Genomic DNA, 6,581 nt, shown 5'->3' on the forward strand with positions numbered 1-6,581 from the left:
CATTTTCTTGTACTTTTTACAAATGTCTTGAAAAATACAAAATTTGGGGGTAATTTCTTCCCTTTTCTTTAAACTTTGTTAAACTCTGTTTCACTCTAACATGATCCTCAACCTACAATTTTGTATTGTTTTTTATTATAATTATTGTGTTAAATTAATTGATTTGTTTTTTATTTTATTTTTTCATTTTCTATATTTATTTATTCACCCTTTTCAGGGGGAGGGGGGGATTGTCCAGGTGTCCAGTTTTTTTTGTTTGTTTGTGGAATTGTGCATACGGTTATACATTTACTGGTATGTGTTGTTTGTTTTGTTTGTTTTTTGTTGTTAAAATCTGTAATAATTAAGATTTTTGGAAAGAGAAGAAAAAAAACAGCAGTTGTTGGAAATAATGGAAAGAAGACAAATGTGATGAAAACATTAAAGTTTATCCAAAGCGGTCGGACCGTGGAGGCAGAAACCACAAACTCATCAGCTCGCAGAGGAAGCAGTGGACCAGACCACTGATGAAAACAAAAGTCGCTTATTATTTATAGTCAAACTGTTGCAATTACTTTGTCCAGTCGTGCATCTCACATTATTGTAAGACGAGGCTACAAGTTGGAATCCATCATTATCAATAAATCAAGAGTCAACAGAGAGAAACTCATAACCTCGTTCTGCGTTTTAGCATCAAAAAGTCCCGTGTAACGCAAGCTCCTTTGTGTTTCTCTCAAGTTACGATATCACAATCACCCAAATGGATGCTATCCAAAGAGGGATTACCCGCTCTAAGTCTCCTTTTAGCACCTCCATGTGAAAGTCAAACAGCGGCAGCGTTTTCGAAGACGGCGACAGATGACAACCTTGAACCCATGAGCGTTCACTGGGCTGTCCGTTGAAACAGTTTTCCACCGCCGCGTTCACCTCAGGAGAGACTGAATACATATACAGAGCTCCTGATATGTTTTACATGCTGTCCTCCGAGGGGAACCGGGGGGTATTTGTAACGCAGCTATTTCAACAGAGCGATGATGTACACATCCAAGCTATGTTGAAATAGATTGGAGGTGATGTGAAACGCAAACAGGACCAGAGACTCAATTTAAAATGAAATAAAACGTCAAAGATTGCGTCAAAGATTTGCGTCTTTAATCATCTGTAAAAAATGATGTTGGTATTAATTATCTGGGTATATTTTTTGCTTTTTTGCTACCTCGTCACACACACACACTCTCTTTAACACACGCAAACACTCACACACACACACACACACACAAAAAGGGAGGCCCGGGGTTCCTGTGTGACCGGCAGACGAGGGAGTTGAACTTGTGACCCCTCCCTGGGGCGTGAGGCCCCGGGGGTTGCAGTATCACAGAGCTGATCCACTCCAGCCTGCCTGACTTGGCTCGAGCTCCGCCTGCCCACCCACTCCCACAGCTGGCACGTAACACACAGCACTCAGTGTACAGCCCAGCGCCTCACAGCAGAGCTCATGCTATGATGCAGCATTAAAAACGCCACTGAGCAAATTCCACTCTGAGGATTTGATACGATCCTGGAAACGACACGAAAGATTGGAAATTGACTCAGAGGATGTGCGGCATAGAGAAAAAAGTAGATTTTTATTGCTAATCTTTAAAAAAATTCTTACCATATACAAGGCAAAATAAAACGGATTTCAGTTTGTTCTCGTTTTCTTTTTTATTTGTTACACAAAAAAGATGAAATTCAGTTGTGCACAGCCAGTGAATTTATAATCACAACAGAAAATGAAAAAAAAATTAAAAAGCAGCTAAAATGAATAAATCAGTGCATCTCTCCACAGTGCATTAATTGTAAGCAGCAGTTAAGATAATTAATTTTGTTCACCTGTTGCTGATTTGCAATAATTGCAGAAAGATTAATGTTTTGTCCTCATACAACAAACCTCTCATTGATGAAGTTAATGTTCCTCAGTAGGCCTCAGATGAGCTCACTGATCACTAACGCCGTAATCCCGCTCAAAGTGTGACTGAGGAGATTTCACTCATCACAGTAAAGCAGGTCATCCGTCACCTATCACATCAGTCCCTCTTTAAATGACTTAAATTAACTCAGATGTGTGCTATTGCAATAATAATAATCATATTATCGAAATACACCAGAGTTCGGACCAGCATGAGCTGACTAATATAAAGCGATCATTCATTCATGCACATTTGTAAGATCGGTTCCTTTAAAATACTGAAGGGAGTCATTGATGAAAGCTTATTGATATTAATAAATTATGTGAGGAGGCATAACGGAATTATTGGTGCGCTTGTTTAAATGTAACATCACGAGAACCTTTGAACAATAAAATAATCAATAAAAAACAATCTATTTAAATATGTGCAAGGAAAGTTTAGATTTACTGCAGAAAAAAATGAAGCTCCATGTTTATCAGCACTTAAGTAAGAGTAATATCTTACAACACTTTGTTCATACTAATTAAGTATAAAAAAAAGTATATGATTTTTCGTTTATCATAAGGTGTACGTCCATAATTATTTTTCTTCAATTATTATTATTCATAGATTTCTATATTTCTGATTTACTACGACAGGTTCAATAATCAGCTCCATTAATCTTTTGTGATATCTTATTAAATCTCCTGAAGACTCCCTGGTTAAAATAAATCAGACTGCAGACGTGTTTTAATATCTGAAACCTCAACTGAACAATAATTATAATGCTAATTAGGAAATTATCGATGGAAAAGCAATACTGTTTTAATAATTGGGGCATTTCAGATGAATAATTATTATTTCATAATTAATGACATGTGTCAGTAGTGAATATGTGATCTGATATTTCAGCTACCACATGCAGTGTGTACAACACGGGAAATGTCATTATTGTATTATAATCTCTGATAAAACAATAACCACTTGTATCATGAATAGATTGTGCGGGGCATGACTTTTACCAAATTATACAGATGAACATGAGCTCACATCTTTAATATTTAAAAAAGAAAAATGCACATAAGTCTGATGCTTTACTTCCTAATTCATTCCAATTAGATTTAGATAATGTGGAAACCAATTTTTTAAAAGTTAAACTATAAAAAGGCGCAGAGCTGTTTTACTTCTCTCTTGTTGACTTTTACACCATTTATCGATACGCTCTGTGTCAATACTAAACACACTGCTACGCTACGGCTGTCCAAAAAGCTTGAATATCCACAGATTCCCAGAGCCAGAAGAGAAGCTGTGGAGCACAAGTCAGAGGAGGAGGAGGAAGAGGAAGAGGAGGAGGCGAGTTAGCACATGGTTATCAGGGTGTCAGCACCCCCTGCTGGCTTTGGCTGCATGACTGAGACATCTGCCCTCATGTCGACCCCCCAACCCATCCACCAAACTCTGTCCTGCTCTCCTAAAATCTCTGTCAGTCCAGTTGGATCATTTTTCGATTAAGAGAAAATTCCAACACAAACCTCACCTGAAAAAAACTTAAATATGCCTAAATATACGTGGGTTTCACTATTTTTAGCAATGATTCACAGTCATCAAACCAAAACAGCAATATCTACATTTGGAGCCACTGACCACTTCAAATGCTTCATGAAAGCACTGAGTCACTTTAGGGAAATTATCATTTTATGGACAAACTGCTCAATGATCTTGTGGTGCACCAATGCATGAATGAAACAAGCAGTTACCAAATTGAGCTTTCTGTTCATTCATTTTGATCTACATTGTGTGTTTCGTTTGATCTCATGTCCTTCTGTCTATTTTAGGTGTGTATCTGTGCGCATCAGTTCAATAACACAACTGTATTAATCTCAGACAATACAGATGTCTCATTATGACATGTTCACTCCCACATATCACACCATATTTCACAGCGAGGGTGTATGTGACGAGTCACCTGGCTACGGTCATATGCAAAATAAACTGATTATTAATGTATCTTTAGATCAATTTACACAAATGCATTTAAGCATTAGAGAGCAGACTATAGTGAATACACCGAGATGATGAAAACCAACACATTTTGAGATGGGGTTTATATACATAAATATCCCACTAAAATGATCATATTCTAGCCTTCATTTTATGGTTTCTCATAATTGGGTTATGAGTTTAGCATGACAATATTATGTATAAAATGTATTTACTGTTAGAGAGAAAACCTGCGTATCATGAGGAGAAGTGGATTACTAACCAACTGTATTATTGTATTATCACAACAGTTATAACATTTCCTTATTATATTCATATTCTTTATTATATCAGTTAGCAATACTGTTTGGATGGTCTCCTTGAAGTGAACTCTACCTGTGACTTATTTTATAACTTTGTGCCAATCATTCAGATTTCTCTCAAGGTGATTGACTGATTAAAAAAGTTAAGCCTCTTAGACTTTACTAATGCGTTTTAGACACTCACACAAAAACACGGACAGCTAAACAGTAAATCACCCTCAGGTGAACTAACAACTAAAGAAAAGTGTTTCTATTGTGACAATAAATGACACCTGCTGACAAATGGGAAAGAAGAGGTAAAAATACTTCTTGCTCTGCTGTCAGTGGGAGCAATCAGGTCTGCAGTTATTTAGAGAGAGAAGTAACCACTTGGAAAAGTATAGGATGTGTAGCCTTAACTGATAAAAACAAATCCAACTAATTCTTCACCAAGGTTTTGCAGCTTTTTATGCTATAAATGTAAGAGGAGCTTTAATTGATTGTGAAACAATCCCTGAAACTACAGTCGAGCAATACAGCCATATTCAGAGTGAGAAAGGCCGTCCACAGACTTTTTATACATAACACCTTTTGAAACCCTGGTTAAAAAGTGCTGTAAAGCGGGAAGAGGTTAAAAGAAAAATACAAGAGTACAAGAATAACATTACAAAAGGAGAAAATAGCACAAAGAAAAGCAATCACACCTCAAAATAAAGTAGATTTAAGCATAAAAACACTTAGAGAAAAGACTGGTCTTCAGCTGTGACTTAAGCCGACAGCAGAGGCTGCTGAGAGGAGACGATTTGTCGAAATGAGGACGAATCATTAAAAGCTCTGTAGTGTTTTCGGTTACACGAGCTGATTAAACATAGTGTTAGAAGTGTGAGTACACTGTGCAGCCTAAGCTTGACATCTGCCTGTGTTATTTTTATTCACACATTAAAACAGGACGTAACACCAAAATAACGCCGATGGGATCCTTTTAAGTACAGTGTTTGATAACCTCAGCTAATTTGAAAACCCAAAAAAGGCGTATATGATTTGATTTTCAGTTGCAAGTTCCTGTTTTGGCCTGACTTGAGCTTTTTCACAGTTGAGTGGTTTCATACGCATCTAGACTCGGATAAAAATAAACGAGCTACAGCTCAAAACGACACCTGTGTTCTCCTTTAATTTGCATACAAACACTCACTTCCTAACTGTCCACTGACTCATCTTCCTCAATGAGAAGATTTACCAACCGCAGGAATATCAAGGTCTCAAATCAAAGGCAGGAATGTGCAAACGGAGACGGCAGCGGCACATTACCATGACACCGCCGTCTCCCATGTGGACGTACAGGAGAAGGGTGACACCACAGGGGGCTCTGGGTCTTGTCGTTAGCCAGGAACGAGCTGCTCTCTCTGGGTTATCAGCCTTCTCCCGTGACCCCCCGGTGGAGCAGCGGGGCTGTTCTGTTGTTTCATTATCACAGAGGTTCACGTAGCATGGAGAGGCGCCATCATTATCCATCAGGCTTAATGAGACTATCTCGCTGCCGTAAAAGGTCAGGCAATTACTGCTGGTGCAGTTTTCAGTCTGGAGACACGAAGGGGTTGGAGAGGGATGGAGGCAGAATAGATACACACCGAGCCTTACATACACATACACACACACACACACGCACACACGCACACACACAGACAAACAAATATAAAGGGTGCCTGCTTGGTTGGTATTCACATATCATCACTATTTTATGAAAATCTTGTTTCTCCAAAATGTCAACTTAGAAAATGAGTTTTTTTAAACAACAGCATTGTTTTTAGATTTTCAGGGATTTGTTAAGTTTAAAGTTTTATGTAAATGCTATCAATAACTTTGGCAGAATTTTGCTGATTGCTTTCTACCTAAATCTCAGTGTAAAAGTGATGTTTTTAGACTTAGTTTTGGTTCTAATACAGCAGCTGTTACTTGCACTGATTTGTGGATGAGCCTCAGAGGAACTCTGTGGAACAGCAGGTGACTTTTCCAGTCATCTGGATCATGTGCAGTATATGACAAGCCTGTAATTGGATCAGGCATTCGACCTGTGACCTGTGGCATATGACATCACCTACAGGCTGAGTATGTGTGTCTCTCGCCGTTCTAACATTAAGCAGCCACAGCTTCAAACAACAAGGTCTCAAAATACACAGGATGATGCCAAGAGAAACATGCATCCATTTATAACCAGTGTAGATAAACAGAAAACAAATTACACGGTGGAGGCATTCTCACGTCTAATATTTACTTCTGCCATGACAACATTACTGATTTGTTACTGCAAATGATGAATTTTGTTAGGAAATTGATTCTTATGTAGTATGACAAATAATCTTAACTCAAGATCCATTTACTTTTTTTACCTACA

Source organism: Plectropomus leopardus, chromosome 13 (assembly GCF_026936395.1).
Source record: "Plectropomus leopardus strain MGB_pleo_1.0 chromosome 13, ASM2693639v1, whole genome shotgun sequence".
Classification (NCBI taxonomy): Eukaryota; Metazoa; Chordata; class Actinopteri; order Perciformes; family Serranidae; genus Plectropomus; species Plectropomus leopardus.